General features: G+C 45.5%; 1 protein-coding gene and 1 long non-coding RNA gene across 2 annotated transcripts in view; one reads left to right on the top strand and one right to left on the bottom strand.

Annotated features, from left to right (window-relative positions):
* LOC137306429 (collagen alpha-1(XXV) chain-like) overlaps positions 1-19,388 on the top strand; it is a 349,317-nt gene that overhangs the window by 113,199 nt on the left and 216,730 nt on the right. The gene's annotated exons all lie outside the window — the stretch shown is intronic.
* Positions 11,028-12,911, bottom strand: LOC137340409 (uncharacterized). The gene is made up of 2 exons (XR_010966800.1): positions 12,782-12,911; positions 11,028-12,599 (listed from the first exon to the last, which is right to left on the bottom strand). It is a non-coding gene; the product is annotated as an uncharacterized lncRNA (long non-coding RNA).

Raw genomic sequence — 19,388 nt, forward strand, 5'->3', positions numbered from 1 at the left:
TGTTTTTGGAGGTCTCCTATACTTGAATACTAGGACGAAGGGACATAGCCTAACATTTAGAGCCAGGACATGCAGGAGTGAAATTAGGAAACGGTTCTACACGCAAAGGGTGGTAGAAGTTTGGAACGCTCTTCTGCAGATGGCAGTTGATGCTAGCTCAATTGTGAATTTTAAATCTGAGATTGATAGATTTCTGTGAACCAAGGGTATTAAAGAATATGTGGCTACGGTGGGTATATGGAGCTAGGTCACCGGTGAACCATGATCTCATTGAATGGCGGAACAGGCTCGAGTAGCTAAATGCCACTGCCACTTGCTGCCTCCTGTTCTGTGCCACCTTCTCCTGCAAGAAAGCTGGGTGATGTGCCTGTCATGGTTGAATAGCTGCCAGCGTGTGTGGCCTGTGAGTTGTGGGTGGCTGGCTTGCAACAGTGGTAACGTGTAAGGGTGAGAGGAAGCATCTGATCAGCAGAGTTGAGTAGTGATGGAAAAAGCTTGTTGGTATGTGGGTGATGGGGGGTATAGTGCATGGAGCAGTGGATGTGGCTGGTGGTGCAGTCGTTAGGTGACAGTCGGCCTCACTCACCTTGTCAAAGCATTGAACTTCTTCCTGCACTGCAACCATGTTTGTGGTTCTATGCGCATGGCATTGACTTTATCCCCGCTGTCTCTCACCTCTCCCCCTCACACCCACGGATATAGGATATCCCTCCATCTCTTGCCCTCCGCCTCTTGCACCAAAGCCTCGAGTGCATCGATGTGGAGATGCCGGTGGTGGACTGGGGTGGACAAATGTAAGGAATCTTACAACACCAGGTTATAGTCCAACAGTTTTATTTGAAAATCACAAGCTTTCGGAGGCTTCCTCCTTTGTCAGGTGAGTTACACCAGAAAACCAATTCACCAGAAGCAGAACTAACAGGTTTATGTAACACTCACTTGACGAAGGAGAAAGCCTCCGAAAGCTTGTGATTTTCAAATAAAACTGTTGGACTATAACCTGGTGTTGTAAGATTCCTTACAATCGAGTGCATCAGCAGAGAACCTTGGTGCATGCACTCTCACAGGCCTGGTACCATCTCGGACCGGCAGATTGGTGAGGTCTGGCATGCAGATTGGAGAATGTGAGATTTAGTAAAGCGCATCCTTTATTCGATATTTTAACATAACCCACCAGTTTGTAAACATAGGGACGGGACCTGCATCTGTGTTTTATGTTTGCAATGTCTGGTCTCCGTTCAGACTCCATGCAGACTACAGACTGTTATTTTCAACAAATAACAGGTACCGGCTACCTTTAAGAGATTTTGGCTGCCTGTCAGAGAGGCAGCCTCCCTTTAAGAGAGTCAGGCTCCCCCTGCTGGTGGAAAGTGCACATGTCCTTGAATCCTCAAGTCAGGCCTGGTTTTTAACGTTGCTTGCGCAGGAAACACCGGGCGCGGGTTAGTTGCGGATCACGGTTCCCGCGCCTAGTTTCTGGCCTAATCGAATTTCACTCCCAAGAACTGTTGCTGTTTGTGGGACTGTGCTGTGTGTGAATTGGCTGTTATGGTTTAACAACTGTATCTACACCTCAAAAGTAATTAATTGATCATGAAGCGCTGTGGAACATCCTGAAAACATGAATGGTGTGAATTCTTTCCATACTGCTAAAACTGCCATCAAACTGTCATTGATATAATAATTGTTATTCCAATTGCTTTCTGTAATAAAATGATAGAACAATGGAAAAGTAGTTCAATTGACATTAAGGTGTCAATATTAACCCCTCCACGACGGGCGGGAGAAGGTCACGGGAGGGTCAAAAAGTGAAATTCATGGAACCTGACCCCAACCCATTTTTACAGCGGCGGATATCAGGGCGCCATGGAGAGGCAGGATGCTTATTAATAGATTTAAATCGGGCTTCGACAATGCAATTGGGAGCCTGATTTGAAATTAACTGCCACTGCACAGGTTTCCCAAGGGTCGGGAATCTCGGCAGTGAAACGGAGGCAGGAGCTGCCGGCTCCCCAAAGTAACTGCCTTTTCAGCACTCCTTGTGGGCCAGGAGGAACAGGAGTGCACCCCCAGCCGCTTAATGAAGCTTTCGGCTTCCCCTAGCTCCGATCTCCAGATTCCACTCCCCACCCCCAGCCCTCCCGATTGCCAATCTCCCTACCCCCCCCTCCCAATTACCAACTGGAGCTGCCCCTCCCCACTCTCAATTGCCGACCTCCCCACTCGCGATTGCCGACCAGAGCTTCCTCCCCCCGCTTCCAATCGCCGGGGACCATTCCTAAGGGTCCCCGGCTGCGGCCTCCTGCCACTGCTGTTCCCTCCCGCCCACCGGCCAGGCTGTCCATTTGGCCGGCTGCCAGGCGGAAGGTGCAAATAAGGCCCTGCTGCTAAGATCATCAAGACCTCTGTTTCCTTGGCCACACCGGGTTCGTCGGCTGTTTTTGACGTCATCCACACTCTCCCCACCTCCCCGTAAATATCAGGGCCTAAAACTCAGCAAGTGATTATTACTATTACATAAACCTGTTAGTTCTGCTTCTGGTGAATTGGTTTTCTGGTGTAACTTGCACAAATAGTATAAATACTCACGAACCCTTTATAGAATTATTTTTTAAAAATCTATTAGCGTTAAGTACTGCCGTCGGCCTCATGGAGGATAGTTGGTTAACACATTGGCATTCTTCAACAATTCATCGAAATACTCTGACAGTGTAAAGTAGAAATTAAATTTGGGGCTGTTGTTGTATAAATGTACCAAATTTCTCTCTGTGTTATTTTAATGCAGGCGTTAATCCATTTAATGAACAACACCATTTTATTGTTGATACTTGTCAAGCTTCCTGCAGGAGCCACTGTTCTAGTTTTATAGGTGTGTAAAATAAATTCATCTACATACTTTTACAAGCTTTGCTAGTACGACAGTGAGGTTTCTCACATCAACTTATTTTCTGCCCAACATGCAATTACCATTATGTTAGAGAACTAGCAGAGAACCTAGAAGAGACAGTGTATGCTGATATTTTGCAGTACAAACTAACACATAAGAGAGATAAGTACTAAATCTGATTAGATAGGTGATGAAACCATAGTCATTAGTGAAGTCAATGTAGGAAATACCAAACGTATTTAAAGAAACACTGAGTGGCTCATTAGGCCTTGTGTTTGAGGGCTATTAAGTATCAGTCATTGCTGATAATCTGTTTTAGTCAAAGTGAACTGGGACAAGAAACTTTATAGAATACCACAACTTCTACCTCTAACTTTTAAGACATTCCATTTTTTTTCTTATAATTCATATGAAAATTAGAGGGATCCTTTTTTTGTGAAGAAAATGAGCTCCTGCATTGCTGCTATATCTCTGCATGCGGGTGGGCATCACATTAAAGGATAGCTGTGTTGGGAAATTGAAACTTTTTCCACTTAGTATTCAGTGACAACCTTAAGCACTCTCAGGTCAGGTATGACACAGGTCAGACACAGCACATAATGCTGCATTAATCTCCCCTGATAACCTACACCAAACCCTACCTCAGAAATGCTTACTTTTATACACCAATCTGACACTGATTTCCCACACTTTCTAACTTCATGACCCCACTGTGTGAGACTGTTAGAGAATTACCATTGATGCTAAATTTAAGGGCTGTTTGCTGCAACATCCAATGAACAGCTGGCTTGAGACTGCTTGAGCTCTTTCACGTAGGACCCTAAATCATCATGAGAGAAGGCAGAGGTCGAGCCTGCGTATGTGGGCTGAACCGGAATCCAGATTGCAAAGGTGGCAGAATAGGATTTCAATTCATTGTGCCATACAGTCAATTTGTACTAGAATTTTAGTTTTTTCTCTAGAAAAACAGGGCAAGGAATTAGAGAAATGTGGAATTTTAGTCCATTTAAACTGCAAATTAAAGAACATAATAAATATAAATTAGCCTTTTTATTCTTTCTGGTGCCCTGATTGCTTTGGTTAAATTGGTTAGAAAATTTATGGGGCATCATAAGTGAAATGAATACTTTAGAAATGGGTAATTCCACTCCCTCCCCAACTATATGAGAAGCAAATGAAAGATCACAGTAGACTGCCATAAAAGTGGGCCCTTAGAAGTAAAGGGGTAAATTGGGGCAGATGGGGAGTAAAAATTCTCCGTTTTCAGAGCAGAACTGCATCCCAGCTCCAACCTTCCTACTTCAGGGTTTGACCCAGGCGTCTTTGGGGGTGCGCATGTGTTTCTGAAACCCAGAAGTCCTGCAAGCACTGAAAGCCATTGGGACGATATTTAAAAGGCCAATTAAGGTACTTAAAGTGCTTAAACCTGTTAACTTTTTGTCTATTGACCTACACAAGCCATTTTAACTGCCCTGAACGTGTCTCCCGTGGCCTCTGAAACATGCCATGGACACGGAGGCGAGTTGCAGCCGACCCTCATTTGGATCTTTAAATCAGTGATTGACACATGTGAAGAAAAGGTGAGTTTTTGCAGCAGGACAATCAGTTCTCTCAGACAAACTTTGGCTGGGAGTTCTTTGTATTTAGACTCAGATTTCTTGGTTCACACTCAGAATTCTTGTGTTCACACATACTTACCTACATTTTCGACCCCCTCAAACTGACAAAATCAGGATGGGGGGGGGGGCAATGGATTTATTCAACAGTACAGCTGAGGAGGAGGCACATCACCATCCACGGCAGGCATGGCATGCAGTCCTGGGAGTTGCTGGTACACAAGACAGAGGTGCGCCACATGGACCTGCAGAAGAGCGGAGAGGGGACCAATGGAGGGGCCGACTTCGCAGGAGGCACTACCCACATGAGAGGGGCTACAGGCAGAGGCTGAGCTTCCTTGACCTTTCTGAGCAGCAGTGCCTACACAGGCTCTGATTGAGTCCCCAGTTGGTCGCAGACATCTGCCCGCTCCTTCATGCGGAGCTGCTCCCGGCTGAGCCTGGTGGCCACGCATTGCCTGTCGGACTCAAAGTAACCACTGCCCTCAATTTCTTTGCCTCCGGATCCTTCCATGGTGCCACTGGTGACATCACCAGGACCCCTCAGTCATCTGCACATAAGTGTATATGACAGGTCACGGATGGCTTGTTTGCCAGGGCATCCTATTACGTCAACTTCCCCTGCGACGACATCAGCCAGACTGAGAGGGCAGTGGGTTTCCACTCTCTGGCCAGCTTCCCACGGGTGCAGGGCACAATTGATTGCACACACGTAGCAATCCGAGGACCTGCAGATGAGCCAGGAATGTTCATCAACTGAAAGGGATATCACTGCATTAGTGGGCAGCTGGTTTGTGACCACCAGAAGAGGTTTCTGCAGGTGTGTGCCAAATTCCCTGGCAGCTGCCATGATTCCTTCATTTTGCGTGAGTCCAACATCCTGGCCCACTTCCAAGCACAAGACAGACTTAAAGGCTGGGTCCTTGGAGACAAGGGATACCCCCTGCAGACGTGGCTCATGACACCTGTGAGAAACCTCACCAGTGAGGCACAACAGCGGTACAACGACAATCACATCACGACCAGGTCTGTCCGTTGGAATGCTCAAGATGCGCTTCAGGTGTGTGGATCGATCTGGGGGATCCCTTCAGTACTCACCGCTGAGGGTGTGCAGAATAATAGTTGTGCGTTGCATTCTGCACAACATCGCTCAACAGAGAGGGTTAAAGGTGGAGGAGCTCCCATGTGCTCATGAAGCATCCACATCTGTCGGCAACATTGAAGAAGACGAGGAGGAGGAGAAGGAGGAGGAGGAGGATGCCGATGGGCAATCCATCAGCAGAGCAGCGGCACACATGGCTATGATGCAGCACATGCAAGGGCGCTTTCACAAAACGGACTCTAGAATGGACAAGACGTGGCAGTGGTGACGACATTTAATGTGAATGTAACAAAAAACAAAGAGAAACGAAAAACATGACATTCAGTCAGACACCCTTGTGCCTACCCTTGGTGATCACAAATCCTTCGCCTTCCTCTTCCTGTCGCTTCTACGGGGTGCATCCCGTGTGGCTTCAGCAGAGATAGTGGCAGGTTGCTCAGGTCCCTGCCCTGACTGCTGAGATGCACTCAGCCTACGCCCTCTGGGTTTTGGAGCTCTTGAGGGCCCCGTCAATGACTGCTCCACCTGCACCTGTGCAGGGACAGACTCAGCCATCGAGAGAGGAGGCAGCATTGCAGGTACTGGTTGAGTTGGGGGCAAGGGGTGAGATGTGGGAGCACTTTGAGTGGAGTCCCCACTTCCATGTCCCTTTTCGCCATCATTCCTCTCCAGGACCACGGCCACATCACTCCTACCACTCTGCTGGACAACAGCTTGGAGCACATCTGTGACGCGTTGTAAGGCCATGGCTAAAGTATCTGTCTGCTTGTTTAAGGCAGCAGACGTAATGGCATCGAGAATCTGCAGGGCCGTTGTCAGGGCCTGAATGGACTCGTTTGTGAGCCGTGCTTGAAGCTCAATGGAGGCTGCCATTCTCTCCATCGCTAACATTCCCGTACTTACCTGCGTCACCAATCCACTAATGCTGGAGGTGAACTCCTCCATTCTCTCCGCTATTGTGGGGAGTGTGTGTGGCACGTCTTCCAGCACCTCGCAAAGCTGCTTTTGTACCTCGATCATTCTCATTCTCAACGATGGCCCCCGGGGTTCAGCATCTGTGTCCAGCTGAGCAGAGCATGGAGAGGAGTGCGCCCCCAACGTGGACTCTCCACAGCTGCCCCTGCCGCCAGTGTCTGCTTGTGCTCACTCGTGAGTGGTGAATCACCGGGTGACAAACTGACCACCTGTCTAACAGGACCAACTGAGGTGTGAGTATCTGCGCTGGTGCATGGCTCACTATAATGTGACGGTGCATCCTCAGGGGAATGGAGATCCTCTGAGGAATTGCCCTCGTCCACATCGTGTGCCACTTCAGCAACCCTTGAAGCACCTGAAAGAGAACATAAAGCAATATTAAGAATCATCGCAGAAGTGATGTTGCGATGAGCATCCTGAGGTGTGCAACAGGTCAATTATTGATAACATCAATTCACGTTGTGTGTGAGGGATGTTAAAGTTCTGTCACCAGACGTTTGCGGAGTGCCAGTCACGCCATCTCCGACGGCCAGGTATTCCACCGTGCGGCTGAGATCCAACGTCTCCTCCTCTGTCAGGGCCACTACTTGTGGTGGACCCCCTTCAGTCCGACTACTCTCCCTTACATTTTGCACCCCCTTCTCCTACAAGGGGAGAAAGAACGGATGTGTGAGTGAGTGAGGGTGACGGGGTCACCCGATGGATGCATTGCTTAGGGTGAGGCTGCATCAGAGGGTGAGTATCAGACAGATTCATGACATTGCATCAGGATTGGGGTGAGTGGGAGAGGTGGTTGCACAAATGGGGAGGTGAGGAAGTGCAGCAGAAAGTGAAGGTAAGTTGATGATAAGACTTAAGTGGGTGTGAGAAGTAATTTGAAAATGTACGCTTGGCAGGACAGAGTGGGGTGGGGGGGGGCTTAATGTGCATCACAGGATGTAGGTGAATCAGTAACTGTACTCACCTTTCCTCACCTGGTTAGGTCATTAAAGCACTTCCTGCATTGCACCATGTTCTTGCCACCGTGCTCCTGCTGCTCAGCTCCTCCGCCACCTTGAGCCAGGCCTTTTTGGTGGCAGAGGCAGGGCGCTTCCTCCTATCAGCCGGGTACAGTGTGTCCCTCCTGCTCCTCACACCGGCTAGTAGCAACTCAAGAGAAGAGCCACTGAGCCGGGGGGCTGGCCTCGTCCTTTGTTGCTCCATCTCTTTAAGTTCCTCCTTTCTCTCTCAAAATCCATGCTTGCAATGGTACTTTAAATACTCCAGTTCCCAGCAAGTCATTCGGGTGCGCAGTATGCCCGCTGCGCAGCTTGGAGATGCGAAAGCTGGAAGTCACATTAAGGAGCTTCAATTGAGTGGTGAACATGCGAGACAAGGCAAGCAAAGTTTTTCCGGGTTTCCCACGCGCGTATTGACCCCCCCCCCCCCCCGCCGAGTTCCCAGTATGTTAAAATTTACCCCAAAGTCAGAAGACTACCATGGAAATCAAATCAATGAAGATGGACTGGACAGATACCTCAACTTAAAATTAGAACCAAAAATAAAAAAACAATTGCATTTCAGAAACTGGCAACATTTTGGTGGATGTTTTCAATATGATTCAAGGTATGTACAGGAAACAAAAATTAGCAGAAGTCCCACTATAAATGTGGAGTGCCATACCCATGAGGATATGCAAGTGATATAACTTGTCCAAATTGGATCAAAATTTTGTTTAAAAAAAAATCTAAGACCAATTCAGATTGAGTCCAGAATTTAATTGGGACGTCATCCTTAGTAAACATTGTTTACCAATCAGTCATATTTACCAGCTCCTTTGGTATATTGATGTCATGTGATATGTCCATCATTAGATTGTGCTGAAATAACTCGGAGAGTCCAGGCAACCTTATCTGCTTATTGACACCGCACAGAGAAAACCCCAGGATGTATTAAGCTTCCATCTTGTTGCAATGCTAATGGTGGATGTCATGCTACAGGCATCCAAAGGAATTCAAGGCGATGTAATTACATAGGGGGAGGGCTACATCGAGTGCAACTCAAGGGGCCAAGTCTGATGTTGTGGCTGATTCTCTACAATGATAACCCATGAGGTCAAAAAAATCTTTAAAAACGCTTGGGACCAACGATCTCTTTCAGCAACCACTTCACACTTTCTCATTTCATTTTCACATAGCAACAGCTGGCGTGTAATGAACACACAGGCTGTTAATAAAGGCTTTGTTAAGCTGACTATTGAGAAAGAAGCCTATGGAATTTGCAGCAAAAACATACTACCTTAAAGCACCAATATATGCTTTGTTTTATGTTCTAGGCAGGCTACACTTGAAAGTAATCAAATCAACAAGATATCCCTTTAAATATACTTAGACGTCCTGATGTGTTACATGTTAAATTCACTACTTCACAGGAATTTAGAGACAAGGGGCATGATTTCAACATTAAAAAACGGGTGGTTTGGGGGCGGGGGGGGGGCAATCGAAATCTCAACCATTTCAGACCCGCCCCAACCCGTCCATTTCCGGTTTTCACCGGGGCGGGACGAGGGACGGACGACCAACCCACTCCCGGGAGGCGATTGGTGACTGAAACCTTTCAAGGAAGCTGCAGGCCTCCATTTTTGTAGAATTTGCAATTTCAACCCCTGGGGGCCGGGATTCCCAGGTCTTCTCCTTCACACCATGTGAAAGGAGGTGAGAAGGCTCAAAACTGCAGGTAAGTGCAATTCTGGCACAGCTTGTGGGCCCGGAGGAGCAGGAGTGCTTCCCCCAGGCCCAACAAGCCTACCTGCAACGATCACGGACCCCCCGATCTCCAACCCCCCCAATGATTGTGAACCCCTCCGATGGCCCCCGACCCCTCCAACAATAGCAGACCCACAACTCCCCCCACTCAACGATCGTGGACTCCCGTGTTGATCCCCGACAACCCCCCCCAATGCTCGCGGACCTCCGCAATGACCCCCGATCCTAACACCCCCCCCCGACTGACCCCGAATCCCTTCCCCCATGACTGACTCCCCCTGGGACCCTCATGCCCACTGGTGCCCCCATGCCCACAGGTGCCCACCCATGCCCCATGCAATCCCATGTCTCTCCCCCCCCATCCATACAATCAAAGACTTACCTGCAGACTTACCTGAACACATCCTCTCCCTGGCTGGTCTCCCGTTCAACTGAGACCAACCTGTCAATCAGGCCAGTTAGTCAGATGGCAAACCGACAAAAAAAATAAAAGACGCCCTTACATCAAAATCATAAGGACATCCAGGAAACCTGTACTTCCGGGTTTCCCATCTGCAATTTGACCCCGCCCCCTTCCTGGCTCGGGGTCAAAATCATGCCCCAGGTGATACTTATAAAGTGGCATTAATTCTAAAAGTTCCCATCTTTCAAATTGCTTCTTAAAGGCAGATGTGTTTTTATTTTACTTGCCAGGACAAGGCATCTTTTTCAAGTAAACTAAACAAAATGAGAATCTGCTTGAAGCACTCAGAAGGTCAGGCAATACCTATGGAGAGAGCGGACAGGTTAACATTTCAGGTGTGGACCCTTTGTTATAACTGGCAGTTCTAACACAAGTTCCACACCTGATGCAGATTTCCAACATCTGCAGTATCTTGCTTTTTTATTCAAAACAAAATGAGGCTTTAATGAGTATATGGTGTTTCAGCGCATCTTTGATAAGATTGCCTCCATTATTGGAGTTGTCAAATGTTTATATCCACGTATTCCACTCAATATAATTTTGCCCGGCATGTTATGTAGACACACCTTTACAGTGGGTCCATCCAAGGGGACGGACCAGCATAAGTGGGTAATGTGTATATTTTAAAAGGCTTTGCAGAGCCACAGCCATCTGCGTGGTGTCATTTATGTTATGCTAGCTTGACCTTGGAATAACAATTTCACTCATTCCAAAAGTTCTTCACCTGCTAGGCAAACTGTCTGTTGCGCTCCTTAGTCCAGTGACCAGCTGTGGATCACATGAAGGGGGGCATTTTAATTTTAGTTAAGAGGCTGCACTTCAGTAATGAAGCTTTAGAGGAGCTCTGTTCGCCGCTGCAGTCAGATCTGCAACCAATGTCCACAGCACAACAGCTCTCACTGTGGCACAGAAAGTGACCACAGCATAAACCTTTATGCTAGAGGCTCATTCCAGGGAGTCACAGGGGACATTTGTCAGGTCAGACAGTTTTCTGTGCTCCCCTCTATCAAGCAAGCCATCAATTCCCTCTTTGAGAGGGCAGCTCAATTCATACAATTTGACAGCGCACCCAGACTGAGAGGGTCAACAAAATTTTCAAAATTGCCAGATTCCCCAGGGCTGTTGCATGTGTTGATTGCACACATGTGGCATTGTATTGGGAATATATATACGGTCTTAGGGAACCCCTGCTCCACTACTCACTTCCCAGTTCCGAAAGATTCGAGTCGACCCCAATTGGTTACGGTGGCACATACTTTATTACGAAGAACAGTTTAATACACTCAGTATTTAAGCAGCAGTTTACAGAATAGAAATTGGAGCTACATTACACATTTCCACTCTGAGTAGAGCTCGCGCCTTGGCCTCTCACCTCTCGCGGTCCTCACGACCCCCACCCTCTTGGATCCCGCGGATCCTGCCGTCTGCAGACTTCTTTCCTTTTTCTGACACGTGTGTTGGGCTCCTGCCAGCATGTCCGCTGTAACAAACCTAGTCTGCCGTTCCTGAGGGATCCTCTATGCTGAGCCCTTGTTTGGGCTGTGTTTTATACACTGTTAGCAGGAAGTCCTGTGGTGAGCTGAATAAACATCCCCAGAATAGTTGATGATGCCAGACGTAGTCCATCAGCTTGACAAAAGAGATCCTGACTGGCCGGCACCTGACCTGACATCATCAACTTGCTGAGACAATGGCAGGACATTTAACCTCATCAAGAGGAGATGGCTAGTGATGCTAGGGACAATGGCAAGGTTCTTAATCTTATCAATGTAGATGGGCTCTTATCTCTCTGGGAGAAGGCGGCTCACCCATTCCCAGTCGTCTCAAACAAAGAGTGAGCTGTGGGTCTACAATACACATCCTCTAAGCTAATCACCTTAGATATACTGAGCGTCTGTGGCTATCCCCAGTAAAAGTCCCCGATATAGGCTGAGAATTTGTACAATATGCGTGGTTACATACTAAATATATTTTACGATACATACATAGCATAAAAACAATTCTTTGATATATGTTACACTTTTAGCGCACACCTACATAATCTAATTGCGTACCCTAAATGTAAATCCCCACGTTTATATTATCCACAAAATTCCCTAAATGTGCAGCTCACTGCAATGACAGACACAGCTTCTGGCATATGAATTTACAACATGTGGGAGCTGTCACGATGCTTTTATATTCATCACTCCAGTGTCTCAGCTCTATTTCAACAGCAGAGCCAAGGACCAAGATGGCTGCTGGGTGACAAGGAATACCCGCTACTACCAAGACTTGTCTCTTCGTAAGACCACCAGTGCTTCAGAGGAGTGCTACAATGAAGCACACATGAAGACAATGATAAGAATTGAGTAAGCCATTGGGATGCGGAAAGGAAGGTTCCACTGTCTCGATAGGTCCAGAAATGCACTGACATGTAAATTGTGGTAGCATATTATGAACTTCACAACTTTGCAATCAGGAAAGAACTGATCCTGAAGATAACACTACTGATGCTGTAGACCCGGCCCATGAAGAACAGGAAGCAGCTGCAGTGGCAACGACTACTAGACAGCTGGGAGACAGACTATTTTGTGGATTTCTTATAAGAAAGCTGATATCTGGCGAAGAGGTTGAAGAATACATTGAAACATTAAAATAAAGCAAACGGTGTACATTCTTTTGAGCCCACTGAAGCCACAGAGGCTCCCACATCTCCATCCCCATTGAAGACAATTTTGGCCTTTGCTTCCTCTTCATATGGTGTTACATGCCGGATGTTGGCATGTCCTTCTCCAGTAGCCTGACATTCCCTGGCATTGGATGCTCTTTTCTGCAGGAGGAATGCATGAAGTTAATTGGATATGAAACACTGAACATGAGTGCTGTCAAGTGACTTTGCTTCTGGACAAGAGATATGGTGTCATGTGATACCCAAAGGGCAATGCTTAACTATTGTTCTAGGGAATACCGATGTAGTTCTCTGCCCTGTTATTCACCTGAAACCACTCTTACCTTTGCTGACCTAGTGAGGTCATTAAAAGTCATCTGACTCTGCAAGGGCGTCCTGGGCTTACGGAGGTCCTCCTCACATTAACAGTGGTGTAGGACAATTCCTCCTTACACACAGCCTATGCTGCTGCATGTGATGACACCCTACAATGGCATCCCTCCATTTTCTAATTTGTGCCAGCAGCACTTCCAGGTCAGCCGCTGACAAATTAGAAGCTCGCCTTTTTGCTTCTTTATCTCGAGCCATTTCTGTCCCTCTTCCTAGAGCATGCTCAGCCCTTTAAAAATAAACTTTCACATCCTCATGACGTCTCAAAACGTTTCACAGCCAATGGAGTACTTTTGAAGTGTAGTCACGATTGTGAAGTAGGGAAACGCAGCAACCAATTTGCACATTGTAAGGTCCCACAAACAGCAACGAGATAAATGACCGGATAATTTGTTTTTTTAGTGGTGTCGGTTGAAGGATAAATGTTAACCAGGACATCGGTAGAACTCCCCTGCTCTTCTTCAAATAGTACTGTTGGATCTTTTATTTCCACCTGAGAGGATAGCGGGGGCCTCAGTTTAACATCTCATCCAAGAGATGACACCTCCACATGTTAACCTGGACCATGCGCTTAAGTCTTTGAGCCCATGATCTTCTTGCTCAGAGGTAGGAGTGTTACTACTGAGCCAAGACTGACACCTTTAACTACATAAAGCTCTTTTAATTGGGCAACTGTGCTCTTGATCCGCCCCATTCCCAAATTTTCTGCCTCCAACCAGCATATCTGGCCCCTTGCAGGCAAAACTTCCACTCTTGTCCCGCCAGCATTATTTAAATTGGCTGACTCCAGAATTCAGACAGAGTAAGCCTCCTCCGATTTTGGCAGACATAAGTTCCGTTCCATCATCAAAAATGTCCAGGAATTTCCAGGGCATTGCGTTTTATTGCACATTAGAAATTGTTTGCGTAAGATATTGAGGTGTATAATGTTTTGTGATATAATTCCAAATAGCCTTGAAATAAGTTTCTGCTATCCAACAAAATTGACAGCGTACTATGCTACTAGAATCATAGAATTATAAAATGGTTACAGCGCAGAAGGAGGCCATTCGGCCCATCGAGCCCGTGCCGGCTCTTTGTAAAAGCAATCCAGTTAGTCCTATTCCCCCGCTATAGATTCATATTTAGTAAGTTAATTATAACAGATGTGCCAACTATTAACAGTGTTGTAGGACATCCCAAACAGGAAATTGAAATGAACTTCAAAATTTTCAGATCCACAGAGACTGTGCAGTTCATAGAATTACTTTATGTGTAAATTTGTACTTTTAGCCTGATGTTTGGAATGTTAAATCCTAGATTTGGTAACATATTTGAAACCAGGCTCTTTATTTAGGTCTATAATTTTACAATTGCTGTGTTATTTTCAAGGTTCAAAACTGTCAAAATTTATGCTGTAGAACTGAAAAAAGTGGTCAAAGAATGAGAATTGAGAATCTGCCATTGGTTTCAAAGATTGGTGGCATCTCTCATGTTTGATTGCTGTGACTCATGTGTTAACTATTTCATTAATCTTACTTTCTGCTTGTGTTTACAAGTACTGATTCTCATGCTTCTTAAATAATACAATCTTGCATTGTAATTGTTAATGTAGGAGTTCAGTCCAGTTCAGGGCTGTCCTCAGTCATGAATTTGTTTAGTGTTGTCAGTGTCCACCGGATTGTCCACATGCTAAATGCCAATGCTGTATGTCTATGAAAGACAGCATTTTAAACCTGTCTCACCGTCATTTATCACCCGTTTAACAAGGCATCTGATTTACATTGGGATGTTTATCATTCAGTAACGTGGGATCATCAAAGAAACAACAGACTTTAAAAGCCGAACATTTTAACTCCTTATTTTAAACTGTCATCTGCTTCCATCTACAGCCGTAATTACTGCATGAGCTTTTGATTGTGCATCTTTTAAAATGTAAATTTGCTTCAATCTTCTGTATCCCAACAGACTACCCCAGTGTTACACCAAACGTTAAACTGTTATTTCAAAACTTCTCCACAACAAGCATCTGTAAATTACCAATGGCCATTGTGGACTTGCAAGTCACAAGTTGCAAGTGGGGAATCTTTGAATGATCTGCTCCTTTGTCTCTGTCGATAGCAAGATTGAAACAAATAACACATTCTGTGAATTTTAGAAAGATTGTAGAAATGCTTCTGTAGTTCTTAAACATACTGATTTCTAATGTTTATTTTATGCTCAAATGTGAGGTATCAGTGCTTAGGCATATATCATCTTTCGGATTTAATGCAACCATTATCAACCATCCAGGTATAGCACAAGATTTTTTTAAAAAAAAAATTAAACATCACAGAGTGCAAAAAAAGTTGGATTGTTGTAAAATCTAGCCCAATATTCCTTAGCTCTATAGTTCGCTTCACTGGACCAGAATAACCTTCCCTTTCTCCATCCCACTCGTATCTTTGCAGCTACTGAGACTAATATTGCCCAAATAATGGGATAGAAGTTCTAAATTATGGCAAGTTTTATGCTGTGGATTATAAATGCCATGGAACTAGGTTGAGACTGCTCAAACTCATTTTACTTAAGAATCTTCCGATTGACAAACCTTTCATTCCATGTTGCATTACCATTAGTCAAAAGTCATATAGTGCTAGAGGTAGTCACATTGTCCCTAAGCCTGTTTTACATGTCTCCCGATTTTTATTTCCATTGACTTACGTTTTACCTTATAGGCACTAATATTCCATGGTGTTCTCCCGATCTCCCGTCTTTGCTTCGGTGGGAGATCGAAAGAAGTCCCAGAGAAATTGTGTATTCCAGAAAAATGGCCATTTATGCCATTTCTGTGGGGGTTCCACTGGTCTCCCACCGAAGTTACAGCAGGAGCTTGGGTGAACCCCCGAGGAGTTCCCAGGCAGTCTCATTGATTTCCTTGTTAATTTTTTGTCTTCCTTTAGGATCGATATTAAGACATTGAACAGTCCATATTTCCAATAGGCATCAAACATCAATAAGACTCGAAGCATTTCAAGCCAGGGCTCTGGAAACCTTTAAATGTAAAGCTACTGATTCATGTCCAACATTCTTGTACTGAGTAGGAGGAAATCAATATCACGTTCAACTTGAGGTGCAGGCATTGCTCCGTGTCTGGGTTTTTATCACATCTGAGTAGAAGTTTACAGTAGTCATTATTTGTTGCATGCGAGTGATTCAGACAGATCAGCCCTTTTAATCGTTTGCAGATCCAGTGACTATGACCGGGGCTTATCAAATGACATTTGCTATTCATAGAACTGTGCAGTTGTATTTCTGCAAAATCAGGTCAATGTCATTCTCGTGGCACTACCACGCTTAGCTAACTGCTAAAACATGTAAGGTTTTATGTGAGCAAAGTGCAGATTCATTGGAGTAATAATAACCAGAACAGAGCATCATTGACATCAGAACTCTGTTTATGTGCTGCAAATGTAAGGGTTTGGGGAAGTTAAATTCACAGAAACAATTGGAAGTCTGGTAAAAGAGATAAGAAAATCACAACAAAAATATAATTTGAGGCTCTAACACTCAGGGCCACAGTGGGACAATGCAGGCTCGATTCTCAATCCTTTCAGTTCCTCAGCTGGGGAATGGTGAGCAGAGGCTGTGGTATCTCTTAGTGATAGGAAGGAAAATCAGACAGAGTCGTGTGGCCTAAGCAGTAATTCAAACCTGAGAGCGGGCAGCCAAAGGGAGCATTCACGGTCCTTTGGGAGCAAGCTGTCCAGCTATCCTCTGAGCAGTAGAGATGTGAGACCAGATGGACAGGAAAAAATGGGGGTGACATACTCTGGGAGTAAAACTACCAATAAAATAACTTCTAACCTGATGTAATTCTTGGGCTGTAGAGGCTGACTGCAATGTAACACTGATGCCAGAGGTTCAAGAGGTTCTTGTAATCAAGTGAGCAATCGGAATTGCCTCTTTTAAAAGTATTGGGCCTTGACAGCAGCTGCTCATCTTTCAGTGTTTCATCTCTCTTGTTCTTGAGGGTGATGAATAAAAAGTGTCTGTTAAAGAGTCGGAGCTCAACGCCTCAGCTGTTATAGTTTGTCACATAGGCCGGATGGTTGGGATTCTCTAGCCGTGGAGCTGCAGCTTGTGACATGGATTTCCCACAAGGATGATCTTTGCTCTAACTTGTCAGGTCAGAGGTGTAGCTTTCAAAGATCAAATGGCAAAACTGGTAAAAGATACTATAGCATTAAAAGAGTTCCCTTTAAAAAGAGCACAGAATTTTAATTATCACAATAGCTAAGACCAAAGGGTCTCGCAAGATATTAGAGACTTTTGATATTAGAGATGCACTTGGCGGCATTACAAAAAAACAGGTCCTCACGATTTTGTTCCAGGAAATGGTTGATGATACCGAGGATTGGATGCCCTTACTCTCGTCAAAATTGAACTGAATGGAAATAAAAAGAAAAACTATGCGTTGAAATAAAAACAGACGCTGGAAATGCACAGGATCTGAAAGAAAAATATGGTTAACATTTTGCGTGTGACCCTTCATCTGAACTCAATGCAAAGTGAAACAAGTGGAGCATTTTGATTTATCCAAACACATTATTTTTTAAAATAACGATAAAATGATCGCTGGGTCATTATGTAACTGTAGGAAGAACTGAATTTGAAACTATATAGAGAGCATTGAATTAAGATCTACCATTTAAGTCTAGGATTTTATATGTGATGCTCTTTGGTTCAGGAATTGTACTACTTATGCTGACTCACTTAAAGAAATTGTCATAGCCTGCGGTTAATGTGACTATAATGCAGGATTGCAAAGATTTCCAATCAACTCTTACCACACGTGGGAGATCTCAAGGTCATGACACAAAACTCAATGTACTCGCCGGGAATTTCTTCCAATCGATCGCTGTAACTTTGCTGAAAGATTAGCAGAAACCCCGTTTACGTGCATAAATTGGGTTTCTGCCAAAGTTATGGCGGAGGAGCAGTAGAAGCTTCATGGAAATTCCTTCTGATTATAAGTAACTATATCTACACAACTGTCACCGTTAAATGATAGCAATAAAAGTTACTAAAGCTTTGTATAGTAACAGTATCTAAATCAAACTAGCTCATGGCATTAGTTGATTTTAAGCCAAAACACATATTAAAATTCAATTTTCAGGGTTACAGCATGTACTTGACAGAATACAAAGTGCATAGCAGCATTAACATGTAAGTCTAACTTTGAAAGATAAAACCTCTTTCACGTCATAGCAGATTAACGGGAGCATCGAACAGTTCAGTTGGTTTCAATGATGCGCTGATTTGGGTTTCATCAAGTTATCTTTCTTTATCTCTCTACTTGTAAATCTTCTTTTTCTACTTCTTGAATAGTTTGAACTTCTCATAAATAACCGTGATGAGGTATCAAAATACACATCCAAAAGAATGAATTAATATTTCGTGAAGTTGTTGTTAGCACAGAAAAACAAACGCTGTTCAGCTTCAATCCTAACACACGAGCAGTATTTATCCGCAGAGATCATAATGGAATTGCCAGCAACGGCACTTGTATCAACAGTATTCTGTGCTTTTTAACTGTCTCATGATGATAATCCAAATATGGACTGCATCTTAAGTGTAAAACTTATATGGACCGTTGGGCTTTCGGGACACTCCGTCAAACTTTGTGAAATATGACAGCCCCGATATTAACTCGGAGCTGGGAAGAGAGGGGGTGGAGGATTTTCGGACAGGAAACCCAGAAGTAAGGCTTTCCTGCATATCGTGACGATTTTGACGGTAGGACGTCGTTAAAATTTTTTCAACAGGTTTTGTGCCCGACAACCAGCCAGATTGACAGGCTGGCTGCCCGTCAGGCGGGAAAGCAGCTGGAGAGCAATCGGGGTCTTCGGGGTTTGTATGGGGGAGTCAGGGAGCAATCGGGGTCTTCGGGGTTTGTATGGGGGAGTCGGGGAGCAATCGGGGTCTTCGGGGTTTGGATGGGGGAGTCAGGGAGCAATCGGGGTCTTCGGGGTTTGTATGGGGGAGTCGGGGAGCAATCGAGGTCTTCGGGGTTTGTATGGGGGAGTCAGGGAGCAATCGGGGTCTTCGGGGTTTGGATGGGGGAGTCAGGGAGCAATCGGGGTCTTCGGGGTTTGGATGGGGGAGTCAGGGAGCAATCGGGGTCTTCGGGGTTTGGATGGGGGAGTCAGGGAGCAATCGGGGTCTTCGGGGTTTGTATGGGGGGATCGGGGAGAGATCAGAGTCTTCGGGGTTTGGATGGGGGGGTCGGGGAGAGATCGGAGTCTTCGGGGTTTGTATGGGGGAGTCGGGGAGCAATCGGGGTCTTCGGGGTTTGGATGGGGGAATCGGGGAGAGATCAGAGTCTTCGGGGTTTGGTTCGGGGGCCGATCGCGCGGTGGGGGTGGGGGAAGCTGGACATCATGGAGGGGGTCGGCCGACTGCAGGGTGTTTAAAAGATTAGCTTGGTGAGTCATTTGGAAGCACTTCTGATCCTCCTGGCTCACAAGCAGTACAATAAAGGCACTTACCTTTATGGATCCAGCCCATCTTGCCTCCTGATACCTGCTGTGAATCCGGAGG

This window comes from Heptranchias perlo, chromosome 1 (assembly GCF_035084215.1).
Source record: "Heptranchias perlo isolate sHepPer1 chromosome 1, sHepPer1.hap1, whole genome shotgun sequence".
In the NCBI taxonomy this organism is placed as follows: Eukaryota; Metazoa; Chordata; class Chondrichthyes; order Hexanchiformes; family Hexanchidae; genus Heptranchias; species Heptranchias perlo.